Source organism: Mus musculus, chromosome 1 (assembly GCF_000001635.26).
Source record: "Mus musculus strain C57BL/6J chromosome 1, GRCm38.p6 C57BL/6J".
NCBI lineage: Eukaryota > Metazoa > Chordata > Mammalia > Rodentia > Muridae > Mus > Mus musculus.
Genome location: NC_000067.6, coordinates 171,422,777 through 171,437,458, shown reverse-complemented (window position 1 = coordinate 171,437,458; position 14,682 = coordinate 171,422,777). Strand labels below are relative to the sequence as shown.

Sequence of the window (14,682 nt, the reverse complement as noted above, 5' to 3'; positions counted from 1 at the left end):
TGACTCACCGTACGCAGGTGCAACCCCGAACTTTCCTCCTTCTTGAGTCCGATTGGTGGCTTTCACCTCTAGAGACCTCTGGTTGGCCCAGGAGACTGTCGCTTAAAGAAACCAAGGCCTCCTCTTCGGCAGGTAAGGGCATCCCAATTGGGCAGCAAGGCATGCAGATAGAGCCTTTCGGACTGCCAGGCCCTCGATAGTCATCTCTAAAGAGAAGGTGAGTAAGGTCACTGCCTGTGAGATGCAGGAATGTGCTTGGTTGATTTCTCTTCCATTACTTTTCAATTGCTTGATGGTGCAGAATCTTTGGTCCCCTCCCCCTTGGTAAGTGAAAAACACAAATTAATATAGGAAGGTGTAGGGAGAGGGTTGAGACAAGAGAGACATCTTGACTATCCCAAACTGGGTTGCTCTCAAAAAGAAACCTACATAGACGGATACAGGAAGCATCCAGATAATAAAAGCTGACCCATACTTCTTGGGAGGACTGGGAATATGTCTTTTATACATACACATAGGATCTATGTCAGCAGCTCCTTTGCTGGGCCTTACATTTGGATTAGCTTTTGTTTTCTAGACCAGGGCTAGCTATGTCGCTGAGGCTGGCCTCAAACTGTGGATCTTCCTATAAAAATGGCTATGCCAAGAGGTATGTAAGTACAGAAAGATTGGGGGCTCAGCCTTAGGTATCTAATAAGCCGTAGACCAGCCTGGGATTCATGAGACCCTTTCTCAGAGGAAGGGAAGGGGGTGGGAGGGGAGGAGGAGAAGGATAGAAAGGGGGAAAAAACCCAACCTAGTGTTTATGCTTGTAATCCCAGGACTGTAAAAGACAGGGACAGCAGGATTAGGAGTTTAAGGCTATCCTTGACAAGGTAGCAAATCAGAGAATAGCCTAAGCTACAAGAGACCCCATTTCAAAAATAAAACAGGCTGGAGAGATGACTTAGCAGTTAAGAGTGCATGCTACACTGGGCTTGGTAGCCCATGCTTTTAATCCCGGCACTGGGGAGGCAGAAGCAGGTAGATCTTTGTGAGTTCAAGACCAGCCTGATCTACATTGTGAGTTCCAGGACAGCCAGAGATGCAGTGTGAGACCCTGTCTCAAAAAACCACCACCAACAGCAACAACAATCAGCAAGTTTACCAAGCATCTCCTGGATGAGACTGGAAAGTATAAATAAATTAAAACAACATTTCTGACTTCAAGGTTGGCAGTTAAAATAAACAGGACAGTGTGTAACCAAGAAAGAAACTTTGTACTACTAAACTGAAACAAATATTTGGGTATCTGCCAAGGGCAAACTTGTTATTCACCCTCAAAGAAAGTTGAAGTCCTAAACTGAGACTTATACACAGTTTTGGCATTTGTTTGGCCTGATCTTGCTTTAGCCCAGGCTGCTCTGCAACTCACATATGGCCCCAAATATCCTTGAACTTAGGACGTCTCAGCCTCCCTGAATACCAAGATTACAGTATGACCCACTCACTATACCTGTTGGGTTCTGGATGGAAGCTGAGAAGGCTCACTTCAGAGACAGAAACGTCAAAACAGAAGCCTTATTTTCTGAGCGGTCAGGAGGTGGCCAAGTTGGGGGTCTGAACCACATCCCCAAGGAAGCTGTGTTGCATTTTTAAAGGGTAAAACTGCAAAAGGAGGGAGGGGCTGGGTGAGCTGCAGGGTCATCGAGCATATTTTTGCATTAATGGTTAAGCATGCACGACAGTGTTTGTTGAAGACTGGGCTTCCTCCAGGACACCTGGCTTGAAGGCCTTTAATTCATCCTTTAGGACACTGGGTCCAGAATCCATGGCTCTCAGTTCATCCTCCTGGACATTTGGTCGGGAGCTCAAAGTGATAAAAGGAACAAAGGCGCTGGTCAGCTGCATGCAGTTAATGAGGGCTTGGCAGGCTTTGGCTATAAATTTTTACAACTTAGGCACCTCAGTCAAGATAACAGCAAGTTTTACATTCTTTTCCCAGTTTACCAGACAATTAAGCGGACATTTGGAGGGTCAGGGTAGGAGTGTCCTCCACCCCGGGAATGTGAACCTGGCTTGACCCTGTTAACAAAATGTGAGAGCAAAAATGGGAGAGTTGCCTCAGAGACAGGCTGGGTTCTAGCGGCTCTCCTCTTACATACCTAATAAATATGTACAAATGTTTTTTAGTTCCCAACCACTGTGCTCTGGCATTACACAAAATGCTAAACCATTATTTTTCCCTGATAGCCTTTCCATTAAAAGGGAAGAAAAAAAGGTTTTAGGAGCTGGAATGATGGCTCAGTGATTAAAGACTGTGCCCCATTCTTCCAGAAGACCCACAGAATTTGCTACACACACACACACACACACACACACACACACACACACACACACACATATATATATATACACATACATACATATAATTTTTTGGTAGCACTGAGGATTTGAACCCAGGGCCTTATTCATAATAGACTTATAGTCCATCACAGAATTATAGACCCAGTCTATTTATTATTTTTATTTTATTTGGGAACAGGGTGAAGTATGGACTTACTATATTTTCCAGGGTGTCCTGAGCTCTCACTGTGTGGTCTAGCTTAGCCTTGAACTCTCGGCACTCCCCATATACAAGCAATAAGCTACCACGCCTTGCTTGATTTTTTTTTTTTGATATATTGGCATATATACTAGTATGCTGGCTAGTTGTATGTCAGCTTGACACAAGGTAGAGCCTTTGGGAAGAAAGGATCTCAACTGAGAAAATGTCCCCACCAGACTGACTCACAGTAGGCAGTGCCACCCCTGGGCTGATGGGCCTGGATGATATAAGAAAGCAAGCTAGGCAGTCCAGTAAGCAACACTCCTCCATGGCTTCTGCATCAATCTATCTTCAGGTTTCTGCCTTGAATTCTCACCCTGACGTCCCTGGTATGGACCACAAGCTGTAAGCTGAAATTAACAGCTGAGCCATCTCTCCAGCCCATCAGCTCAATTCTTGTAGGGTTGTTTGTTTTGTGTTCTTGTTTTTGTTTTGTTCTCCAGCACCACCACCCCTTGAATTGGACAGTTTGCCATGGCAGAAATGCATGCAAAAGGAAACGGTCACATCTCAAGCCAGGATGCAGACACTGGGTGCATCTAGGCTTCCTCTGTGACAGCCTTCCAAGAACTACTAAGCTGTCCTAGAAGAAATTCCTTAATCTCCTTTGAGGGTTTCCAGTGACCCAAGGATCTCCTGTCACCAGTGCCCGCCCCCTCTTTCCCTCTGTCTCTATCTATCTGTCTCACTCTCTGTGTTTCTCCCCTTGCCCTGTGTGTGTGTGTGTGTTATATGAATGCTTGTATGTTGCAGGTATGCATGCCCACTAATGTACAGAGGCAGAGGAAGATGTCAGGTGTCCTGCTCTGCCACTCTTGACCTTTTTGCCTTGAATCAGGGTCTCTCACTGACCTTACAGCTAGAACTGTAGCCAGCCCCAGAATCCCAGTCTCCAGCCTGCCCAGCCCCGGATCCTGGCTTTTTTTTTTTTTTTTAAGACTTATTTATTATATGTAAGTACATCATAGCTGTCTTCAGACAGTCCAGAAGAGGGCGTCAGATCTCATTACAGATGGTTGTGAGCCACCATGTGGTTGCTGGGATTTGAACTACGGACCTTCGGAAGAGCAGTCGGTGCTCTTAACCCATGAGCCATCTCTCCAGCCCCTGGATCCTGGCTTTTAACTTGTGTTCTGGGAGCTTGAACAACTCAGATCCTCTGAGTGGTACCTTGATCTTTTAAATACTGAGCCATCTGCCCAGCCCAAACTCCCCTTCTTAAAAGAAAATTTGTTTCTTCTTTGTGTATCTGATGTGTGAGCGCAGGTACCTGCACCATTGTTGGTGCATGGCAATCAGAGGACAACTCTTTAGAGTTCATTCTCTCCTCCATCTTTACCTGAGTTCTGAGGTGGTCCAGGTTGTAGGGCTTGCGCGGCAAGTGCTTCACCTTGCCTACAGAGCCATCGCGAGCCCTAGGCTCACTTTCTTTTCTTTTCTTTTCTTTTCTTTCCTTAAAGGCATGCAGAGCATGGTGGTGAATCCCTGTCTTGAAAACAAAATTAAAAAAAAAAAAAAACCATACATACATAAATAAACCAATCTCACTATTTAGCCCTGGCTGGCCTGGCTCTGTAGACTAGTCTGGCCTTGAACTCAGAGATCCACCTGACTCCAGTTCTCAAATACTAAGATGAGGGCTGGTGAGATGGCTCAGTGGGTAAGAGCACCTGACTGCTCTTCCGAAGGTCAGGAATTCAAATCCCAGCAACCACATGGTGGCTCACAACCATCCGTAACAAGATCTGACTTCCTCTTCTGGAGTGTCTGAAGACAGCTACAGTGTACTTACATATAATCAATAAATAAATCTTTAAAAAAAAAATACTAAGATGAAAGGTGAATGCTGCCACACCCTGATTAATTCTTTTGGTTTGGTTTGGTTTTTTGAGACAGGGTTTCTCTGTGTAGCCCTGGCTGTTCTGGAACTCATTCTGTAGACCAGGCTGGCCTCGAACTCAGAGGTCCACCTGCCTTTGCTACTGAGTGCTAGGATCAAAGGGGTGTGCCACCGACACCCTATGCTGATTCTTTTTTTTTTTTTTTTTTTTTTTCAATGCAAAAGCAAGAGGTTTATTTTTCCACGGCGCTGAAGTCATCCTGCACCCAGAGGAGAGGTGACCCCTTCTCTTTCTTGTTTGTTTTTTTGTTTTTTGGGGGTTTTTTGTTGTTGTTGTTGTTTTGGGTTTTTTGTTGTTGTTGTTGTTTTCGAGACAGGGTTTCTCTGTGTAGCCCTGGCTGTCCTAGAACTCACTCTGTAGACCAGGCTGGCCTCAAACTCAGAAATCCGCCTGCCTCTGCTTCCCAAGTGCTGAGATTAAAGGCGTGTGCCACCATGCCCAGCTTCTCTCTTTCTTTCATTAGCTTTTTATACAGTTTTTGAGGGTAAATTATAGCAACGGCACCTAGGCATGTAATGATTGGTGGTTCTAGTGACCTTTTCATTAATTGGCTGGGCAGGAAGTAGGACTCCGGGATCTTCCCTAAGGCCCAGTGGGAAGTTCCAAGTCAGGGCTTTCTCACCCTCCTTTAGAGGAAGAAGAGTGGGAAGTGTCGAGTCCCATAGCACTTAGTTTGTGTGGCCCAATGACACATAAACTAAACCATCACCCTGTAAATAATGGGAGATGGAAAGTCCCCTCCTCACACTCTCCTACTTTATAGGTGGGCCATTCGTTCCATCAAAAAGAAGGCTAGTTTGTGGGGACAAACAAAAAGACTGGCGTCTTCTGCAACTTGGCAGAGTCCTTAAAATGGTTCAGGACCAAGCCTAGTGGGGTGTTTTGTGCCTGCCCAATCCTTAGAGACAAAAGCAAGGCCATTGTCCAACCCTGTGCTGATTCTTTTTTTTTTTTTTTTTTGTATTCTTTTTTGTTTTGTTTTGTTTTTTGTTTTTTTGAGACAGGGTTTCTCTGTATAGCCCTGGCTGTCCTGGAACTCACTCTGTAGACCAGGCTGGCCTCTAACTCAGAAATCCGCCTGCCTCTGCCACCCAAGTGCTGGGATTAAAGGCATGCACCACCACGCCCGGCTCCTGTGCTGATTCTTAAAGGACTCTAGAACCTTTCAGCTCGGCGACCCGCCAACTCGTGGCCCTTCAGGGGACACCAAAACCTTCTACAAACTATAGCAGGATAATTGTATTTTTCTTACTCACTTGTTAAGTGTTCTTTATATATTAAATACATTACCTCTCTTATGTGTGCTGTCAGTTGAAAATGTCCCCAGTGTTCTGTGCCTTCTGGTTTGTGTGCCGTGTCTATGCACATGTGTGCTGTGTCAGTGCACATGTGTGCCGTGTCTGTGTACACGTGCACCAGTGTATCCACGTATCATGTAGAAGGTTTGGCTTGATTGTTTAGATTTTACTTCATTAGATTTTTGGTTTTGACAGAGTTTTACTACTATAGACCAGGTTGACCTCAAACTCATTCTCCTGCTTCTGCTTACTGAGTCCTGGGATGAAAGGTGTTCACCACCACACCTGGCATCCTCAGCTTTTTCTATGGCTTCTAGTTTTGCGTCATAGTTAGGGATGTCTTTATCACTTTTCGATGATGAACTATTCTCAGTAGTTTCTACATTTTCAGCCTTTGATCCATAGACTTGTATCTCATGTGTGAAACTTGTCTGTTCATCCTGGGCCGAGTGCTGCAGTGCCTTTCCCATTGTGGGACAAATGCCCAACAAAGTGCAGTTTAAGGTAGGAAGAGTTTGCTTTGGCAAGCAGTTGAGTCAGCCTGTGGGGGGAAGGCATGGCAGAGAGAACAGCTCCAGCCGCAGCCGCAGGAGTGTAAGGCAAGTGCTCACGTTGCCTCTGAAGTTGGCAACCAGAGAGAGACGGATGGGATGCCGATAGTCAGCTTGCCTTCTCCTTGTCCGGTCCTGGACCTCAGCCCAGGGGTCCACATTCAGGAACATCAGTTAAGTCTCACAGGGCCTGGAGAGATGGCTCAGTGGTTAGGAGCACTGACTCTTCTTCCCAGAGTTCAATTCCCAGCAACCACTTGGTGACTTACAACGTGGGATCTGATGCACCTTTCTGGTGTGTCTGAAGACAGCTACAGTGTGCTCATATAAATAAAATACATTTTTTAAAAATTAAGTCTCACAGATGGACCCAGATTTATCCTGCCCCTCTTGTTTCATCCCCTGGGAAGGAAACAAGGAGAGAGAGAGAGAAAGAGAGAGAGATCCTTGAATCTAATGTCTCCTTGTTTTTGTTTCTTTTTTGCCTATAGCTGGTCTTTCCTACTTTTTGGGTTCTTCTTTTTCCCACCCTTTACTTCATTATGGGATCATGTGGGCTGTTTCTGGGATTTCAGGAATATTAATCTGAGTATCCCGCTGTTGTAAGAGATGTCTTCCCCCCAAACCTCTGTGTATATCAGCCATATAAGGCTTTGTGACTTTCCGGTCCCACACATTTAGCCCATCGCACACTGTTTTATCTGAGATAACTTTCCAATCCTTAGAAACTGGGTATAAGGGCTGGAGAGATGGCTCAAGGATTAAGAGCACTGACTGCTCTTCCAGAGGTCCTGAGTTCAATTCCCAGCAACCACATGGTGGCTCACAACCATCTACTCATATAAATTAATTAAATAAATAAGTAAATAAATAAGAAACTGGGTATAAACCTTTTGAATGGCCATTCTGAATTCCAAGATTTTCGTGAAATGATGGTTTCATCAGCTTCTGTATCCACCAAAACTTCTCTTTCATTTTACTTGCAATTTTACATTTTCACCTCTGATCATTAACAACTGTTTGCCCAAGCGCATGTTTTCCAGGACTTCCAAACCCTCATTCTTGCCACTGGAGCAGCTTTGCCTTTGATGTAGGGAACCCCTGCTGTCAACTGTGCTCAACTGCAATTCTCTTTTTACAGAGGCTATATTTTTAATTTCTCCTTTGTTTTTTTTTTTGTTGTTGTTGTTGGTTTTTTTTTTTTTTTTTTTTGGTTTTTCGAGACAGGGTTTCTCTTTATAGCCCTGGCTGTCCTGGAACTCACTTTGTAGACCAGGCTGGCCTCGAACTCAGAAATCTGCCTGCCTCTGCCTCCCGAGTGCTGGGATTAAAGGCGTGCGCCACCACGCCCGGCTTAATTTCTCCTTTGTAATCTTCATCTACAATTCCTGGATGCACACTGACTCTTTGGGAAGCTAATCTACTTCTTCCCCAGATCATCCCTGCTGTCTCCAACTGCAAAGAACCATAAACCCCAGTAGTTTATTTTATAACCATGATTTTTGGGTATAGAGTAAGATATTTACCTGTGGCCAAGTCTAGACCTATGCTGCCTGAAGTAGTCTGGAAACCTAGGCCTTCTTTGAACATCGCCCTTAGAGATGCCTTGTTCACAATTTTGTTGCAAATGACCACAGTTAAAGCACTGGGCATTGTGCGATCTGAGACCTTTATCAGCTTGGTCACAAGTTCTTTGCAAATGACCTCTTTGCAACCTCTTTCAGTTGAAGCACTTTGATATCGGAGACCTCTAGCTATAGCTTGACCTATTATATTAGCATGGGATGCTGCCCATACCTTTATTATACACCAGTGTTTCTATCAACATCTCCTTGTGTCAGGGTCTGGTATGGCTTTATTAGTGTCCACAGCTGACACTAATCTTTGGTTTTGTTTGTTTGTTTTTTTTAAAAGATTTCTTTATTTATTTTATGTATGTGAGTATACTGTAGCTGTTAGGAATTGAAGTTTAGGACCTCTGCTCGTTTCGGTCAACCCCCGCATCCCACTTACTCCGGTCTGCCCCACTCACTCAGTCACTGCTAACTCTGGCCCAAAGGTTTATTATTATACATAAGTACACAGTGCTCTCTTCAGACACAGCAGAAAAGGGTATCAGATCTCATTACTAGTGGTTGTGAGCCACCATGTGGTTGTTGGGATTTGAACTCAGGACCTTCGAAAGAGCGGTCAGTGCTCTTACCCTCTGAGCCACTAATCTTTGCAAATAAATAAGTGGCAGCTTCTTCAGAGCCATGTATAATCTTTGTAAATGGATCCCCCCCCAGGCTCTTCAACTTTGTCCCAAGCTCTCAAAGCCACTAATCAACATTGTTCTAGAGTAACATCATCAAATTGACCCTGTTCTTGTACATCAGAGGACCGCCCTTCACCAGGCAACTGGTCTTTTACTATATTCATTCTCCTTCTTCAATTTCGCTGTTAAATATTCGAGGCTTCTTCCACCTACCAGGTTAACCATTACAACTGCAGACCAGCCTCTAGTATAGCTGCTACCAATCCCTTCCAGTCTTGAGAGGAATACTTCTATTTAGAGTAGCACAGCTATTTAGAATTTGTTTCACATAAGGTGAGTGCATCTCATATGAAATCATATCCTCTGCTTCAGTCCTGCACTGAGGGGGGAACAAGATGATCACAGGAGGTGGAGGGAGGGAGAGAGGAGGGGAAGGAAATAAGTAGGAGGTTCAGAGAGTCAGGAAATAAAATAAAATATGTAGCAGGGGAGATGAGGAAATGGGGATAACCACTGGAGAGTGCCAGATGACAGGGAAACAAGAGGCTCCCAGGACCCCACGGGAATGATTTTAGCAGAGAAGGAGAGATAGAACCTGTAGAGACCACCTCCAGTAGATAGGCATGGCCCCCAGTTGAGAGATGGGGCCACCCACCCATCTCAAAGTTTTTAACTCAGAAATGTTCCTGTCCAAAGGAAGAACAGGGACAAAAAAATGGAGCAGAGACTGAAGGAAGAACCACTGACCCCCCGGGGTATCCGTCCTGTCTGCAGACACCAAACCAGACACTGTTGCTGTTGCCCAAGAGACACTTGCTGACAGGAACCTGGGGGTGAATGCTCCTTGGGAGGTTCAGCCAGCAACTGACGAATGCAGATGGAGCCAACCATCATACTGAGCTCAGAGACCCCATGAAGGAGCTGGCAGAAGGGCTGGAGGAGCTGAGGAGATTGCAACCCCATAGAAAGAACAACATCAGCTGGCTGGACCACCCAGTGCTCCCAGGGACCACCAACCAAGGAATGTGCAGGGAGGGATCCATGGCTCCAGATACATAGGTAGCAGAGAATGGCCCTGTCTAACATCAATGGGAGGGGAGGCCCTTGGTCCTGTGGAGGTTTGATGCCCCAACCTAGGGAAATGCTGGAGCGGTGGGGCTGGAGAGGGTGAGTGTGTGGGGGAGCAACTCAGAGGCAAAGGGGGGAGGGATGAGAGGGAGGTTGTAGGATGGAGGGCTTGTAGAGGGGTTAACAGGGAAGTGGCATATCATTTGAAATGTAAATGAATAGAATAATAAGAGGAAGGAAGGAAGGAATCATATCCTTTTTAAAACACCCTGGATTTATCATTCCTATAGGATGCCATCCTGTCTCTAGTAACCCCAGGCTACCCCTCCTCTCTAATTCCGGCTTCACAGTTCCTGACTAGCCCCTTCTTTTTAAATGGCTGCTTCCTGAGATTTACCCTCGAAGCTTTTCTCTGGCCCAGCTGCCCTCCTGCACAGCTTCTTTCCCTCTTTCTTCCTGCAGGGAACTCCTGCTCTCTGGCTCGGTCACCATAGCTGAGCCTTTTTGTCTTCTCTTCTCCAGTGCCCCTCACTTCCCAAGTGCTACCACCTCCACCACCTCCACCCACAACCTCTCCAGTTTCACCGCCATCTCTGCAGTCCTCTCAGAGAAGAGAGCAGAGCGACCACTTTTGTTTTCCCATTCCAGCCTTTTGTCCTTTCTCCATTTCCACTCATAACTTTCCTACTGCATAGCTGTTCTTCCAACCTTTTTCTGAAACAGAATATACAAAGACAAGGAGGAGGAAGAGGAGGAGGAGGAAAAAGAAGAAGAAAAGGAGAAGAAAATTCCCTCTGGGAATAAAGTGGTGGTGATGGTGGGGTATCCCAGTGGAAACAATATATATATATATATATATATATATATATATAATCTTTTTCGAGACAGGGTTTCTCTGTATAGCCCTGGCTGTCCTGGAACTCACGCTGTAGACCAGGCTGGCCTCGAACTCAAAAATCCGCCTGCCTCCCAAGTGCTGGGATTAAAGGCACTGCCCGGCTCAACATGTTTTCTTAACCCATATAATGTATATTTTATGTTCCACACAGTACTGGTCAAATGAGTTCACTCATTCGTAACATTTTATCATCTGCATGTGTATGAAGTCTTTTGTTTTGTTTTCCTTTTCAAGATAAGGTTTCCCTGTGTAGCTCTGGCTGTCCTGAAACTTGATCTGTAGACCAGGGTGGCCTTGAACTCAGGAATCTGTCTGCCTCTGCCCACATGTGTGCTGTGACCACCTGGCTTTGTTGTTGTTGTTTGGGTTTTTGTGGTTGTTGTTTTTCCAGACAGGGCAGCCATGGTTGTCCTGAAACTCATTCTGTAGACCAGGCTGTCCTTGAACGAAGGATCCACCTGCCTCTGCCTCCAGAGTACTTTAAACAGCATTTTACTATGTAGCCTAGGCTAGCCTCATATTCCTGGTCCTCTTTTCTCAGCCTCCGGTATGCTGGCTGCTTCTTCCAATGATACCTTTATCTCTGTATTTACCTCACAATTACTGTTTACACTGGTATACATGTACACAAATCCATGTGTTCTAGGTGACCGGTGCTTCATGGGTATTAAATTCTCACAGAAATCCACAGAGAATAGTCTGCTATAATTGAAGCTGGCCTTGAACTCATGGCAATATTCCTGCCTCGGTCTCTCAAGTGCTAGGGTTATAGACACGAGCCACCATACCTGGTATGGATGTCAATCTTCCAAGTCCTAGTTTACAAAGAATGAAAGAGATGGACTAGTTAAAAGTGCCTTGTGATAACTACTCAGTTACTGTAAACCAAACATAGAACCCAACATTCCCTTCCCATAATAAACACTATCCCCTCCTTAGTAGTATTTCTAACTTCCTCCCTTTAAAATTACTAAACTCAGCCGGGCAGTGGTGGCGCATGCCTTTAATCCCAGCACTTGGGAGGCAGAGGCAGGAGGATTTCTGAGTTCGAGGCCAGCCTGTTCTACAGAGTGAGTTCCAGGACAGCCAGGGCTACACAGAGAAACCCTGTCTCCAAAAACCAAAAAAAAAAAAAAAATTACTAAGCTCATTTACTGAACAGATATCATGTTAGTTTACATTTCATGGTTAGTTTATAACAATGAAATAACAATCCCTCCCTTTAAAAAGCTAAGCCTAAAGAGAAGAAAGGAGAAAGCAAGTGGCCATACAGTATGACAAGGGATACAGGTCTATGCTGGAGCAACACAGCTTTGCATCTGCGTCCTTCACGGAATCCAATTATACATATTCATCTGCTAATTTTCATCTTTCCCATGTTAAAACAAAAACAAAACTCTTGAGGAGAGCACCAGAACTCCTGCCAAATACATTCTCCTAATTCTTGTGAAATGCAGAGGGTTTGAAGCGCTGGACGCATTCCAAGCAGGAGGGATGATGAGTGAAGACCAAGGTCAGAAAGAAATATAGTGTGTTTGGGTCACTAAGGACATCAGGCTGGTGGAAGCAAGCCTTGGCAGGATGGTTTGGGTATGGCAGGGTGAAGGCAAATCTCAACCGCAGTTATCTCAGAGTCAGGATGAGACATGTTCCAGCCATTAGGCAACAGAGACCTGCTGTAAATTATCAACTCGCTGACTGATAACAAGTGTTACTTCAAGGTTAGGCAGACAGGGCTGAAATTAGAAGATTCTGAAGGTCAGAAGATTAGCAGGGCTCAACACCTACCGAGAGCTTAGTAGGAGGTAAAGAAAGGTTTCTGCCTTTAAGCCACCCATTTAGGAGAGAGATTTGAACAACAAGAACAGCAGCAGCAACAGCAACAACAACAACGTAGTGTGATGGATAGTGCGATGGATACAATGAGTCAAACACTAGGTAAACACAACCTGATGAAAAAGCAGGATGAAAGTGTGTGGGTGTCCACTCTAAACGAAAAGGAAAGCAAAAAATTCCAAGGGAACTCTGTCTAGCTGGCTAGCCCCGGTGTTCTGATACAATAGCTATGAGGAAAGGAAAAGAACATTTTATAGGGTGGGGTAATGGATCGGAACAGCCTATCAGGGTTATGATCCACCTACTTAATGAGGAAGAAGGAATTTTCTCTCAGTGATCAACTATGTAGAGGGCATTGTCAGTATACTTCTAAAGTTCTCTTTAACCCTCAGCTTTAGAGCCACAGGAAACCAAGGAGTGATATTGGCAGGCCAGGAGGGCGCTAGAAACTAATTCATGCTGATTGAAGATAGGAAGGTGTTGCCTAGAAACCAAGCATGCCAGTGCATCCTATAATCTCAGGCAAATGGAGAAGGCATACGCCCATAATCCCAGCTCTTGGGAGGCAGAGGCAGGCGAATTTCTGAGTTCGAGGCCAGCCTGTTCTACAGAGTGAGTTCCAGGACAGCCAGGGCTATACAGAGAAACCCTGTCTCAAAAAAAAAAAGAGAGAGAGAGAGAGAGAGACTGACACAGGAGGATTACAAGTTGGAAGCTAGAAAGAAAGTATAGAGTGTAAATGGAACAAACCACAAAGAGTCACCCAGAAGAGGTTTTTTTGTTTGGTTTGGTTTTTTTGGTTTTTTTTTTTTTTTGGTTTTTCGAGACAGGGTTTCTTTTTATAGCNCTGGCTGTCCTGGAACTCATTCTGAGACCAGGCTGAACTCGAAACTCAGNAAATCCNGGCTGCCTCTGCCTCCCGAGTGCTGGGATTAAAGGCGTGCGCCACCACGCCCGGCTCCAGAAGAGGTTTTGATGTTTCCCTGTTCATCTTACTTTAGGGAGGTGGTTACAAAGAAACATACTCAACGCAGAAGGAATGAACACACGGCGGAACGTCACTGTCGGCAAATCCAGCGCTTTGAGCAGTCTGAGGCAGGAGAGTCACTGGTTCAAGGCTGAAAATGTAGTTGTTCATAGAGTGCTTGCCTAGCATGCATGAAGTCCCAGGTTCAAGCCTCAGCAGCATAGAAACAAACAAACAAAACTCAGGACATACCGACTCACACTTGGAATCCCAGCATTGGGAACAGAACACAGGAGGATTACTGTGAGCTGGAGGCCAGCCAGGACTACATAGCAAGACCCCTCCTATCCCTCTAAAATTTCTGTTTTAAAAAAGGAATTCATTTTATTTTAATAAGTTTTTATTATTCCTTTATGTGTATGACTGTTTATATCTGTGTACCGTGTATGTGCCTGAAGTCTGGGGAGGTAAGAAGAGGGCATTAGATCCCCTGGAACTGGAGTTACTACCAGATGTGATGCCATGTAGGTGCTGGGAACCAAACCAGGTCCGCTGCGAGAAACGTTCTTGACCATTAAGCTCTCTCTTCATCCCCCAGTAAATGCTTTTGGAAATTTTATTTATTTATGTGTGTGTGTAGGTCAGAGGACACTCACCAGAGTTGATTCTCTTCTTCCGCCCTATGGGTTTTGGGAATTGAACTCAGGTTGTCTTAGCAGTAAGTACCTTTATTGGCTGAACCATCTTACCTGTAATAAAACAGTCTTAGGACTGGGTTCAATCCCTGGCACTGCCTAAAATGCCACATACCTGTAGTTTCAGCACTCAGAAAGGGGCAACAGAAGTGTCAGGGGTTCAACTCAACTACATGAGACCCTGTCTCCAAAAACCAAATTAAAAAGTTTAAAGTGCATAAGACCCTGCTTGGTTTGTCAAAAACAAAATCCTTCCATGAACTAAGCTGTTTTTTGTTGTCTCATGATTATAAAACCATAAAGAAATACTATGATCCATAACAGAGATGATGGGAGGAGGTGTTGTAGACTCACAATGGGAGAGATTTCCCAATCTATTTCAGAGTCAGAGATTAGGTTTGGGGAGAAAACCTGACACCTGCCATTTACTGGACTGTGAGGTTAATTCCACTCTTATCTGCAGACTCAGGCGCCTAGTGGAGCAGCTCAGAGCTTGAGCAAACAAAAACTAAAAGCACCAGTGTCTGGCTAAACTCCAGAAGCCCAGGAGAAAGTGAGCTGGGACAGTGACTGAAGCTGAAAACTCAGGTGGGTAGGAGAAATTACAGAATGTAGATGGTGGGG

General features: G+C 45.0%; 1 long non-coding RNA gene across 1 annotated transcript; it reads left to right on the top strand.

Moving 5' to 3' along the window:
- The first annotated feature begins 136 nt into the window (after nucleotides 1-136).
- Gm26641 (predicted gene, 26641) lies at nucleotides 137-14,274 on the top strand. Its single transcript, NR_151523.1, has 2 exons — nucleotides 137-217; nucleotides 13,398-14,274. It is a non-coding gene; the product is annotated as a predicted gene, 26641 (long non-coding RNA).
- The last annotated feature ends 408 nt before the right edge of the window (nucleotides 14,275-14,682 follow it).